The following is a 14,560-nucleotide window of genomic DNA, read 5'->3' as shown; positions in this document are numbered from 1 at the left end:
GGTTTTCTTCTCCTTGGAGGGAATGAGTTGTTTAGCTGAACCAGCTCTGGGTTCAGGTATTAATAGTTCTGTGGTCAGTCATATGAAAATTACCCAGAAAGAATCACAGAATTAACCATTTTCTAGCTAAAGGGAGGGAATTGCAGACTGGAGCTGCAACCATCCGTGCCATGGGTGTGATGGGACAGGAGGGGATGGCTTTTGTTACCCACTCACCAGTCTAGAGGAAATCCTTGCAATCTGCCTGAGGCTGTGAAAAGCAAGACTCTTAACCATCCTGTCTTAAGGCAGTTCCTTCTCCTGAACCTGCAGCCTTCAAACAAACTGTGCTTTACTCCTTGCGCTTGCTGGATGTAATCATCCCTAGGTATAGGAATAAAACCCTAACCACTCTTCTTTTGAAGACTCTTGTGCCAAGGTTCACTTTTGGATGAGTGGTTTGGTGTCCCCTGGCACACTTCTCTGTCCGCAACTCACCCCGAGGAGTGATGGGTCATTCCCTCCCTTGAAATAAGATGAATTCCAGCGTTTTGCCCATCATCCTTACACAAATGCTTACTGCTTTCCTTCTGGGTCCAGCTTTAGCAAATTTACTGTGCACTTTACTCATCTGCAGAGCTTGGGGCCTATGGGAGTTGATCGTGTTTTCCGTCTCATCATCTCCCTTATGACGATCTCATGGCTAACTTTAACAACCTTGGTGTGTGGATTCCCCGTCTCGGTTCAGCTTGAGGTTTGCTGCCTTCGCTTCAGGCCAAGAGGGAGGGAGGAATGGTGTGTGCCTGAATAACCTCACCTTGTCTGGGGTGCTGCTGTAAGGCCCCGCTGTCTCCCTCCTGGATGGTGACAGCGACAGCAGCACCCACAGGATTCACACACAGCTCGGACAGGGCTTGGAGCAACCTGCCCATGGGACGGGATGATGTTTCAGGAGCCTCCCATCCCGAAGCATTCCGTGATTCCCGCTGTAGGCAGCCGCTGGAGGGCTCCCAGAGCCAGCAGAGGATGCTGCTGAGCCGCTGCTGCCGCTCTCCCTGTGCCCAGAGCCAGAGCCCACCCGCAGGGGGAATGGTACGGGCTCCCTTGGCGCTTCAGCCCGCCTCCTGCGACCTCTGTTCCCATCTGAATGTGAGGAAAATCTCCCAGAAGAGGGACCTTGAGATATAGTGTGAAGCGTGTTTGCTGCTTTTTGATCCTTTTCTTCCTCCTTTTTACAGGGTTTGTGAAGAGAGACATTTCTGTTTTTTCCAAGCTTTTTAGAGGAGGCTCTGAGAATATCCAGCTCGTATTTTTGGTTGCTTGGACCATATTGCTACTCAGCCATGTGTGTTGTCAAATACCGACTTAGATCCCTGCTCTGTCCCCTCATCATGTCTTCCTTGAGCAGGAGCATCATGACCAGTGGTCTGATTACTTTGCATTACTGTCCTTAGTAGTTGTAAAATGTAATTCATGCCACCAACAGCTGAGAAACCTGAGGGTAAGGGTGGTGGAAGCAGCAAGTAAGTAAGAGACTTGTAATCACTATCACGTCTGTGATACATACCTTTTCTCTGTATCTCCTTCTTCTTCCCCTAGTTTGATTTTATCTATTTGTGATGTAAAGTTTTTGGTGGTGTGGGTCTTTTTAAACATTTCACCACTCATGACACAGTGGGACTCAGTGGATTGAAGTAAAAGATTAAAGTGAAATCCATGTTAAAAACATCTTGTTACAGTGAAGCATAAATGATTCACATAAAGAACAGGTGCCGTTAACGCCAGTGTGATCCTCTTCCTCTTTAATGTTTTACTGCATAATCTCCTAGAAAGGTATCTGGTAAATCAGAACAGAACTACAAATCCTTCAAGTTTTATCTGTGAACTGATTTTCTTCTTGGACCATGGCTATTGGAATGAAGCATTTTAGTGTTTAAAATATAGAGTTGATAATGTATAGCTGAAAAGATTCACAGTTATTTGAACTGGCAAAAAAATATTGTAAAAAAATCATCCATGTGTATATGATCCACAGACTCTATGACCTTTTTTCCCTGGTCTAGGCTTAAATAATATGTAAGATTTCAGTATGAAAGCCTTCTTCTGGTCTAATACCAAATGGTATGGTATTGGATGCTGTCCATATTTATCAAATACTGGTTTATGTACTAGTAAATTTAAAGGCTGAAAATAATGACATTTCTCCTTCCTCCCTAAGAAATTCCTGCAGTGTTTAGTGATGACTGATTGAGGGATTGCCCCAGAGGATGTTTAGATTGGGTATTAGGGAAAATTTCTCCACAAAAAGGCTGTCCAGGGCAAGGGTGGAGTCCCCATTCCTGGAGGGGTTTAAAAGACATGAGGATGTGGCACTTGGGGACATGGGTTAGTAGTTGCCTTAGCAGTGCTGGGGAATGCTGGACAGGATGATTTCAGAGGGCTTTTCAACCTAAATGTTTCCATGGCTCTAGGGTTGGGTGGTGATGATCTGCACCAAAATTGTAGTGTGTGGCTGGAGATGAGCACGGCAGAGCTCATTCCTCCTAGTCCCAGGTTTGTCACTGAGGACTGAAGAAAAGAATTATTTGTGTAGCTCTACCTGTACTGACAATTCATCCACTTTCAGGGACCAGAGTAAAGACAAGTGTTCCCCCTCCCTCCCTTTAGATCTTAGTTTCAGCTCCAGGGTTTTCTGCTTCAATTACTTTAAGCATCATGTGCTAATCCTCTGAGGGTGCCAACCTGCACAGATTCCAAGCAAAAGCCTAGTGTTTTCTCACATCTGGCTCTATTCCCTGAATGAATTGGCTCTGTGAAGTACTGGGAAGTGAAGCTGGCAGGACAGATGGGTTTTCCCTCTGTCTGGTGCCTGTCATCTGCAGAATGACATGCTCTCCTTTTTGTGAAGCTGCTGTGGGCTGCTGACCTTCTCTCTGTGTCCACTTCATCCTCACCAAGCAAGATGCAGAAGAAAAAAAAAAGGGTAAACCTACAGAGCAGAGAAAGTAGGAAGGGATGGAGGGTGTCAAATGGAGGCACCATTACTGTTGGTGACACTGATCCTGTTTCCTGGCTTTTGAGTGTTGCTGTTAATGTCACCACTGCCTCAAGCTCATGCTGACCTGAAAGTTTGAAAGTCTACAGGTTCAGTCACTTGCCTGTGGTGGTAGCTCAACCCCTCACCAATGCTTCTGACCTGGGAAGCTCTCCTGCTTGCCATCCCATTGCTCCAAGTCTGGGGCTGTTCCATCACCAAAGCTGTGTTGGCAGGCTGATGGAGCTGGAACATCGGTGCTGGTGAACCCTTGTTGCCTCTGGTGAGCATCAGCCAAAGCAAATTAAGTGTGTAATTGGGTAATTTGCACCTAGTTGGCAATTACTGCATGAAAACCAGCTTGTGTTATGGGCAGAGCATGGCGGGTGGAAAAAGGCAAAGAAAGTGTTTCTTTCTAAGTTTGTTGACTCTGTAATCACATCCATTGAGGCTGATGAACTGCTCTGATCTCCCAAACTTTTGCATTTCTGGCCCTGCTCTGACCATGGAACACCTGCAGACAGGCAGTGCTGTGGCGGTCTCTGCCTTGCCCGTACCAAGGCAGGCCAAAGACATTAAGGGGATGATCCTGGGGCCATGACAGTGCTGGTGCTCACTCCTGCATACTGGTGTTGGTCTCAAGCCCAGCCGACAGTGTAGACATCCCTGCTCTAACCACAGTTTTGTGCTGGCAAGCCTGATGTGGCCACTTATTACAGGAAGCCCAAGAGACCTTTGACTCACAAGGGATCTGTAATCTGTTATTAATCATCTGTTGCTTAATGATAGCTGTGGAATGTTTTAGGACTGCCAACCCTCCTCAGACCCATGTCAGCTCATCTGCCACTGAGTGTCCTCTCCTGGCCTGGCCATTCTGTCACCCAAACAAGCACGCCAGATCTGGCCTGATCTCTGTGTGGTGCTGGGACAAGCCTGAGCAGGGGGCTGAGCCAGATGGCAGGACAGATAGACTGCACATCCCTTTAGACTAATCCAAATAACATGCCTGATCGAAGGTACTTGAAATGCCACCAGAGCAGAAGTCCCTGCCTACTGAAAGTGACCCTTTGGAGATTTATGTGTTCTGTCTCTCCCTGCTGAATGGGCACAGCTGGTGATTTAAGAGATTTATGCTCCCCCGGTTGTAGATTTCACAGCCCTTCTCTGGGATGAGAGCTGCTCTCTTTTGGGAAGGAGTGTGGGGTGTTTTTTTCCAGCAGGCCACACAATATCTGAAGCACATCCTGAACTTTCCCTTGACAGAACACTTTTGGTCAGTGAAGTTGTGGGTCTGATCCATGATCTGAGCTTTGCTGCCTCACTTCCCAGGCTCCAAACAGATTCAAAAGCACCCAGAATGAGATCTGTGATAATGAATGTAGTACCTGTTTAGGATGTGCCTCTGGAGAATAACTCTACACCTTTTGTTGTCACTCACTCACCCACAACCTGCCTTGCCTGAGATCCTGTGCCATTTAAGGTGGCATTTATTTTGGCATCTTCTTTGAGAAGTGTTCCATCCTGTTGTCCTTTGTCTTTCCTAAACTCTGATAGCCTGTAGTATTTTCACTGATTTAAATGCAAAGATTAACCAGAATGCTGTCTTGGTTTTTGTTTGTTTGTTTGTGAGACTTTTGTTGTTGTTGTTGTTTTGTTTTGTTTTGTTTTGGTTTTGGTTTTTTTGGAACCTTGGTGGTTAAACTTGGACTGTTTAGCCATTCCCCTGTGCTGGGCCTTACCTGTTGCTGTGTGATTCCAGAAATGCTTTGAATGCTCCTCAACATGTGTAAACACCATCCGCAGGTTTTTCACCTTGCAAGTATACCTCACTATCATCTCTACTTTTAAATATGGCCCAGCATGAGTTTGAAAATAACAAAAGCCAGAGGATATCACTGCATCTGCTAATCTGTTTTGCTGTGTAATTTCTAGCAGAGCATAGCGGGTTTTCATCCATTTTCTCCGGAGCTGAACTCCAAACCTTGGATTTGACCTGGATGCTGTGTTACCACATGTAGTAGGAATGAGTGAGGGAGGGCACAGCTCCTGCAGTCCTTGCACTGGGCAAGTGTGGGAGGAAAGCTGCAGATCTGAAGCCAAGCTATTGAGATAATAAATGAGGCAGGCCTGAGTGATCACTCTTCCCCATGAACTGTGTCCAGAGGCAATATTCGTTGATGGCCTTGACCTGATTGTCCCAGGACTGTCTATGCTGCAGTTAAACCTGCAGCTGAATTATAGACAGAGGCAACAATGTTTTAATGGCATTGTAGATACTTGTGCCTTTAAGGAGACCACAACAAATAATTTTTGTAGGTAGCACATGACCTGGGTGAAGAGCAAGTAGTGTTCTGAACTGCTATTGAAACAGGAGACCTTGACTTGAATTCTTGGCAGAGCCTGTTGCTGCCAGATCAGCTCCTATCTAGCTGGGATAGGAATTAGACGAATTAGACGAATTCATCTCTCATTAGAGAGATGAAGGCAGCAGCTTCCCTTACCCTAATGGAATGATCTGCCTCTGGCAGAGACAAAAGGAGTAATTTTTGCCCTGTGGCAGAGGTTTCCCAGAAAGCAGTTTAGTGGTGGGGTTTTCTTGCAGTTTAACTTTTACCGGGGTTGTTCTTAGAGTTTGTTTTTTCAGTTAGTGTGATATTCTCACCGATGCAGGCAGCAGGGCTAGAGGGGACATACTGAATCAAAATCACAGAAATGCAGAATCACTGCATGACAGTTACTGCCTGTGTGTTTACTCTTTACCTTAACCTCAGGAAATATTCCAGGTAGGAAATGGAACCTTTAGTGGCAATTGGTGGCAAAATATCGGTAAATGTCCTAAACCAGCTGTTTCTGTGCTGTTGGCACTGAGGTCTGCTGGATCAGAAGGTACCAAAAATGGAAGTGACATGTCAATTGTAGCATGTAAATGAATTTATGGAATCATAAATTGGATGGCTTGGGTTAGAAAGGACCATAAAGATGACCTAGTTTCAGCCTCCCTGCCGTATATGGGGACGCTTTCCACTATCCCAGGTAGCTCCAAGCCCTGTCCAGCCTGGAATTGAACACTCCCAGGGATAGGGTGGCCACAGCTTTACTGGGTAACCTGTGTTATTCAGTACATCACCATCGTCACAGGGAAGAGTTTTTTCCTAATATCCAATCTAAACCTACTCCTTTTCAGTTTGAAGACAACTTTCCTTTTTTACTTTTGCTTCCTCTGGTCTCTGATAGCACAGAAGTGTTCCCAAAAAAGCCGGTGCTAACCCTTTCAGGCCAGTATAACTTTTACTTAATCGCAAGACTGGCATAACCTCATGTGGCTCTCGAGATACAGAGTGAGATAATGTCCCTGCCTAGGGGAGCTTGCTCTCATTAGCAGTGATTGATGATGGCATTGACTCCTGGGATTAAGATCAGTGCCTGATAAGGTGGAGGAGAAGTGCTGTGGGGAGTGTATTGTTCATATCAACTCCAGCCTCACGCGGGTTGGAGTAAACAATAGATAATTTACATTCTTCAATACTCCCTGCTCACCATGCTCACCACCGTGTGTGCACGTGGCTGTTTGCTCACTGGCACGACCTTGCTGGAAGCCAAGCGTTCCTGTCCAGGCAGGATTGGAAGGGGAAGCTTCACCAGAGGTGGGAAGATGCTTGGCACAGAGGTGGCAGAGTAAGAGAAGCTGAGGAAGCATGGTGGGAAAATGGAGTGGAGGAGAGGCGCAGCCTGGGGTTGGGCAGAAGAAATACTGTAGTGTCACAGAACAGCAGAGCCAGGGAGCTGAGGGCAGGATGGACACCTGCATGGGGATGCTTTATTGAATATCCTGTGCTGGGAGAGGCCCACAGGATCATGGAGTCCAGCTCACAGCACTTCACAGACACCCCAACAATCCCACCCTGTGCTTGAGAGCAGTGTCCAAACTCCTGTAGCTCTGGCAGCCTTGGGGCTGTGCCCATTTCCTGGGCAGCCTGGGCAGTGCCCAGCACCCTCTGGGGAAAGAATTGTCCCCTGATATCCACCCTAACTCTCCCCTGTCACAATTCCAGCTGTTCCCTGGGCCCTGTCTCTGTTCACAGACAGCAGAGATTGCTGCCTGCATTTTCCATAAATTTCTCTCCTCTCCCTCTCCCTCTCCCTCTCCCTCTCCCTCTCCCTCTCCCTCTCCCTCTCCCTCTCCCTCTCCCTCTCCCTCTCCCTCTCCCTCTCCCTCTCCCTCTCCCTCTCCCTCTCCCTCTCCCTCTCCTCTCACCTTCATGCAGAGGCTGCCTTAAAGAACAGTGGGATGGAACCAGGGCATCAGCACGATGAAATCTGGTCACCTGCAGGGTAGACAAAATATTGGTAGTCTAAAGCTGAGGTCAGGTAAAGCAGGTGGTGAAGGGACTGTGCTGGTTAGGGGTGGATGTGATGGATGGAGAGAGCAGTTAATGGCGCTGCTTGGCAGACATGGCAGGCGGGTTTCTCACAAAGCTCTGCTTCTCATGTGACATCCTCAGAGACCTTGGTGCAGTTAACCAGGGAGGCTCTGCTGTCTCTGGAGGCAATTGCTGCCTGGGGTTTCCACAATCCACTAGGCTGGGTCTGGGCTTACTTAGGGTGTTTGAAATTCACTCTGCCATGTTTGCAGCATGTCCTTAATCATACAAAGGGTTAAAAACATGTCATCCTGGATTGCCCATGTTATAGTTCCCAGCATGTAAGATGGGAAAGGAGGTTTCTCTTTCTGTTGGGGAGCTGGGTGACTAAGACCATCCACAGGCAGGCTTTGAAGGAGTGGAATGCAGGTCATAGCATTATAAAATAGTTTGGGTTAGAAAGGACCTTTAAAACACATTTGGTTCTACCCCCTGCCATGGGAAGGGACAATTCCAACAATTCCTGCTTGCTCCAAGCCCCATCCAACCTGGCCTTGGTCACTTCCAGGGATGGGGCAGCCACAGCTTCTCTGGGAAACCTGTGCCAGTATTGTCATAGAGAGAAATTTTGATTAAGCCCATGTTTATGAAACAGAGCCAATTCTTTGTGGACAAAGAGCATTGTGTTGTTACAGATAATCATACTGTGGAAAGATTAGCCCATGATTTAGCAATAAGTGGAGGAGCAGACATGTACATCCTCTGAGGTACAATCACTCATTTTTCTGTCAGGTTCAGTTATTTTGAATAGTCAGGGTTTTGTCCTTTTCTTCTGAGTATATAAACAATTCTGAGTTATCTTTTGAATGCTCTTGGATGAGCTCCCAGGAGAACTTAAATCTTGGATGGATTTGTAACATGCCTGTAGGCAGCTGTCTTCTCCAGTCCTGGTTTGTGATTACCCCTTCTGTGACCAGTGAAAAATTTGGTTATGTGTACATGAGGAGCACTGGAACAGCCCCACATGTCTGAGTCAGACTGTTTGGGTGTATTTCTTTTGTTTCTTTCCCTCAGCTTCATCCAAAATCACATATTTCTGCAAGTCTTACAAACAGCCATCATTCTTTGGAAGGAAAATGGAACAAAGGAATGTGCAAAAATTGCTGGCATGATTATCAGCCACATCACAAATGAGGCTTCTGTTGCTTCCTTAGATTTATTACCTAAACCTGCAGTATATGAGTTAGTAGGCTCCTCTGGGAGAAGCACTGCTGTATGGACAATGTGACTTTGCTGCACAGCATTCTTGTGGACATTCCTCCTCACCTATTTGGGCTCCAAAATCCCCTGGCCTGCCACGTGCTCTAGCTTGAAGGGTGGCACTGGTTTTGCCTGGATGGTGTATGTGAGCCTGGTGGGTTCCCTGCAGAATTCCTACCCTGGGAGGCAATGTCATGTTTACAGCTGAGATTTCCAGCACTGGGAAGGACCTGATGGATGGTTTGATTTTCTTTGAAGGAACATCCCACAAAGTCTCAACAGAGTTTAGGCTGGAGGTGTGCAGATTGCATCCCTCATGTGTAATTCCTCTTTTGGCATTTGCTGGTGCTGAAGATGAGAGACAACTTCTGCTTTCAGGAGGTACAAGTCAGGGGGAAAATGTTCTTCTGGAATTTCCATTGCAGGCAAAATGTGAAAAAATGAACACCTCTGTAAAAATGAAAAAAGCCTTTGATATTCAGTGTGTAAGGCCTGGATGTCTCAGTCTCACTCAGCTTGTGCCTCAAGCACTTTTGATATCGCTTATATCTGTGGCACCCCCTTTGCTGCTTCTCAGCACCTCTGCAAACATCTCAGGGATCAGCACAGATCTCATTTTCTGCTCTGCTCTTGCTACTCTGCTCTTACTCCCCAGCAGAACTTTCAGTTCACAATACAAAATCATTGACTCATTATGGTTGGAAAAGAACTCTGAGATCACGGAGTTCAACCCTTAACCTGAATTATCACTGAATTCACTACTAAACCATGTTCCCAAGTGCCACATGCCTTTTGAACAGGGATGCAGATTCCACCGCTGCCTTGAGTAGCCTGTTCAGGTGCCTGACCATCCTTACTGTGAAGAAAATTTTTACAATACCCAGGTTAAACCTCCTTAGCACAACTTCAGGTTGTCAAACATCTCTCGTTTAGTTTATTAGAGGAAATTGCCCTTTCAAAGCTATTCTATCTCCTCTCTCTGTCTTGAATCATTCATCTTTGTCTTAATAAAATTAAAAAAACCTGTAACATGGCAAATTCAACCCAAAGCTGTATTACTCATGTTTTGGCTCTTGTGTTCTCTTATTTGAAACCCCATTACGTTTTGGTCTTTTGTTGCACTGCTGCGTGGATCCTTTCTTGAATCAATTTTTTTTTGTATTTCCCAGTTTAATTAGTGTAATCTAAAAGTGTCTGCTGTAACATGAGATTGAAAGTGGTCAAAAGACACGTAATTTGCCCTTTCTGAATGCCTCAGTGATGGTTCTGTTGATTTCCCAGATCTTTGGTGCTGATCCTGCATCTGGATGGAGTAAATCCCTGGAGCTGTAGAGTCTTTTGTCAGGTTACATGATTTTTATCATTCTCCATCCCATAGAAATGGAATTCTGTGTCTTTGGGGGTTTTCAGGAGAGAAATGAGTGATATGTACTGTCCAAGAAGCTGCTGAGGGCAGCTGGGGTGGAGTGAACTCCAGTGAGAGTCCTGCTGGTGGGCAACTACTGATGGACAATGAAGGAACATAGGTGAAAGGAGACAAGCTCTGAACAAGCTCTGGTAGGCACTGGAGGGTGTTGTGGCTAAAGAATGTCAAGGATTAGTGAATTTGAAATGTTTAGTGATGTGGAAAAGTCAGCAGTCTTTCTCAGAGGAGTTGATGACCAAGCGCACCACCACCAATGCGCTTCAAGCAAACCAGGACTGGGGAAATGGAGAAGGGAGTGATAGCTCAAAGAGCCATTCACGATGGGATAGCCAAAAAGAGGAAGCGTATCTTAGGGCAAAGAAGAGAAATTCTATGTCCCCCAGGGAATTTGCTTGTTCCACGGAGAAAACGGTTTTGTTTGCGTAGCAAACTTGTTCACTGCTCAAAGTGCCTGGCAGAAAAGCTACACAGAGGTGCCTCTGGTTGCTAAGCCACCACCACAGGACACCTGCTGCTGAGTGGTATTTCTTTCTCTGGGGAGGAAGAGTTTGTGTTTTAAAGCATTTTGTACGTGGGCAGGGCTGAGTCACCCACACAGTTTAGATAAACGTGAGTTGGAGATAAGTGATGTGTTGGGTTATGCTGGAGTGAATCAAGGGGAAGATACCATTCTGGATCCCCCTATGGCCTGAACACTTCCAAGGCTGGAGCATCCACAGCTGCTCTGGGCACCCTGTGCCAGGGCATCACCACCCTCACAGCCAGGAATTCCTTCCCAATATCCCATCTGTCCCAGCTCTCTGGCAGTGGGAAGCCATTCCCCATGTCCTGTCCCTCCATGCCTTGTCCCAAGTGCCTCTCCAGCTCTGCTGGAGCCCCTTCAGGCACTGACAGGGGCTCTGAGGTCTCCCTGGAGCTTTCTCTTGTACAGGTGAACACCCTGAGCTCTCCCAGCATGGCTCCAGACCAGAGGGATTCCAGCCCTGGGAGCATTTCCATGGCCTCCTCTGGACTTGCACTTTCCTAGAGTGTCACATTCTCCCCACCAAAACTATAGACTGCAATGAGTTTTGTAACTGCTTTGTGACTGAGGCACCAGGACAGTTTGTGGGGAAATTCCTTTTGAAAAAATTGTTTCTTTTCCTTCCCAGTGCACCATTCCAGGGGCAAGCATTTCCTAGAATTATTTCTCTAGGTGTTCTAATTAGGAAATCTGATCCTTAACCTCCCACTGATTTCAGTGTTTTCTGATTAAACTGATGACCAATCCAAGAATGTTTAATCTAAAATGAGGGGATTTGTAGTTAGTCAGTTTCCTAAGACCATGGCTTCTATCTATTTTCTTCTAATTTATATATTTCCATGAGAGGTAAAAGGAAAAAAATACAGACCTTCTAAAAAAGTGCTTGCTTTTGAACTCCCATTTTTGCAACCTCGCATGTGTAGTTTTATTTTACTCAACAAATTACTGTTGGTGACATCACTGGTCCTAAAATAGAAGCAATTTCTCCAGTGTTTCAAGTACAACTGTGTTGTATTTATTGATTTTGTTGCTCCCGTCTAAGAGTTTGAATTTGCTGGGGGAAATCCTCATGCCAGTGATCTCAGAAGTATATGCCAGCCTAAATGGTGAATGTTATAAAGATGAGGTGTTTGTGGTGGTGTTTTTTTTTTTTTTTAATTTTGCTCTGAGAAAACAACCTCAAAGTTGCACCAGGGGAGGTTTAGGTTCGATATTTAGGAAAAATTTCTTCACCGAAAGAATTGTCCAGCTGTGGCTGATCCTGTCCAGAGCAGTGCTGGAGTTCCCATCTCTGGAATGATTTAAAAGCTGTGTGGATGTGGAACTTGAGGACATGGGTCAGTGGTGGCGTTGGCAGTACTGGAGGGAGCTTGAGGATATTTTCCAACCTCAACCATTCTGTGATTCTGTTCTACAGTTCTGCTATGCACAGAGTGCAATAGCAAGTCAGGGGGCTTCAGTCTCTAGGTAAGTAATTTAACTTTCCCAGCCCCTTTGCAGCTAAAGCACCTTTGGGGGCTTAAGACAATCCTTCTCAACCCTATCCCTGAAATATTAAGGTCTCCAACTCCTGTTTAAAGAGTTTCTGTTTCAATATATGTGAAAATAATTGCCATGATCTACCTGTGCCTCTGAGAACATGGAGAGTGAGGACCTTAAGCCATTGAGGTGTATTTGCTTTGAGTTATACTGTTTCCTCATCTCATTGAAATCTGGAAAAAGCTCAGCTGCTGGTAACAAAACAGGCCTTACTACCCGAAGGCAGTTTTCCATGGCAAGACAAAGAGAAAAATCAGAAAGGTGTTCATTTGTGCCTAACAATTCACCTGTCATGGAGCCCTTGTGTTCTGAGGGAGAGGGAAACAATCAAGAAATTATCATGCAATAATCTTTTCAATGCACAGCCCTGCTTCCTCGTGGGTAGCATGTTTCTTAGTGGGTGAATTATGCCCAGCTATGGCCAAATTCTGTGTCAATTCCTTCACACTTACTGTCAAGATTCAAAAGATTAGATAATTATCAACAACAGCATTCTTTACACTGTTTATATTTCCTGTGTGACACAGTAAAACCAAACAGAACATGCAGCAGTCCTGGATGATCTGATAAAGGACATTGCATTGTTGTGTTTCCCCAGATTTGAGCACTTGACATGACACTGGGAGTCTTGGGCAGAATTATACACATCGGGCATCATCAATGAGAGTGGCTTAGGAAGTGGCTCTCAGGCAGTCCCTTTGAGTTAGACTTTTGGATAAAATGTGACTCCAAGCAGATGTTTCCCAGTAGTTAGGGTTTTTTAAACTTTACTTTTTTTTTTTTTTTTTTTTTTAAATTTATGTTTTTATTTCTTTACTTGTTTTTTTATTATTTTTCCCTGTGAATTATTTTTAATAGTATTTACTTATTTTGTATATATATGTATTTCTTGTCAGAGTTGTGGCGTCTCTTTGCAGGCACTGGAAGGGAGGTAGTCCAGGAAAATACTCCAAAATTTCTGCCCAGCATGCTTTTTATGAGTCTGGTATCACCTGTGTATCAGAAACAAGAATGAAAAAACTGAGTGCTGGAAAAAGAAGTGTGATACGAATAGTATTTATTTGGTGCAAAGACAAAACCCAACCAAACAAAAAAACCCCTGAACAAAAACCTCACTTTCAGTAATAAGATAAATTAATTCTGTTAACAAAGACAGTGTTTTGAACGATAATGGAAAAAAGCATAATATGCATGTTCTGACTGACTTGCATGTCAAATTTCCAAATAGCTGTTATTTTCTGAGAGGGGACGGGAAGAATAAATTCACTGGATAGAATAAAATGTAGAATTAATACTGATTGATGTGTAAAATCTTTCTAAATGGCTGGGACATAGTCTTCATCTTTTGTAGTTTTCAGTTCTGTGCATATGATTTCTTTATGGTACTGCCAAACTGTCTCTGGTTGCTCAGCGACAGCAGAGTGGAATAGCACCAGTCAGAGGAAATCTGCTGATTTACACTGGACATAAATTGTGTTCTCTTGCCTGAGCGCATATTTTGACATAAGGGTGAAAGCAGCTTTTGTAGATTTGCCTCCCTGGGGCACTCATGGGTGGGGAGATCTCAGTTAAGACATTAAAATGCCCTTTTACACGACAGTTTGATAAATCATACAGCCAGAGAATGGTTTGGATTGTGTTGGACACCTAAATTTCATCAATCCAACCCCCTGCAATGAACAGAGACATCTTCCACTACTCCAAGTGGCTCAGAGACCTGTCCAACTGGGCCTTGACTTTTTCCAGGGGTGGGCCATCCACCGCTTCTCTGGGCAACTTGTGCCAGTGTCTCACCACCTTACCCATGAAAAATTTCTTCTTTTTATCTGGTCAGAATTGATCCTCTTTCAGGTTAAAACCATCAACCCTTTTCCCATTGCAATGGGCTCTGATAAAAGGTTTGTCCACACTTTTCTGAAAGAGATCTTTAAGTACTGAGAGGCTGTAAAAAGATCTCCCCAGAACCTCCATGTGAACATCTCCAGCTCTCCCAGCCTAGCTCTAAAGCAGAGAAACTCCAAACTCCAGGACATCTCCATGGCTCTCTGTGCCTGTTCCAGGTATATTCTAGACAGAAGATGACCTCTTCTAATCCCAGTTTAGGGGCCTGTCCAGCATCCCCCCTAGGAATTAATCACTGCCTGGTCTTGAGGAGGTTTTTGTAGCTCTGACCCACTGCTGTGCCTTGGGCTGATCGCGCCTCCTGTATAGAGCCAGACTTTGCAGTTGCAGGTTAAAGAAGGTTTGATGCCACAAAATGCCAAAGGTCTGAGGGAGCTGGGGCTGTTCATCCTGGAGAAGGCTCTGAGACCCTAGACCTCCTTCAAGTGCCTAAGAGGGTTGGAGGAGGATTTTGGCTGAGTGGCAGAATAAGGGGAATGATTTTACACTGCCAGAGGGCAAGGTTAGATGGGGTATGAGGAAGGAATTCCTGGCTG

The sequence above is a fragment of the Hirundo rustica genome, chromosome Z (assembly GCF_015227805.2).
Source record: "Hirundo rustica isolate bHirRus1 chromosome Z, bHirRus1.pri.v3, whole genome shotgun sequence".
In the NCBI taxonomy this organism is placed as follows: Eukaryota; Metazoa; Chordata; class Aves; order Passeriformes; family Hirundinidae; genus Hirundo; species Hirundo rustica.
This window is presented reverse-complemented; position numbering follows the sequence as displayed.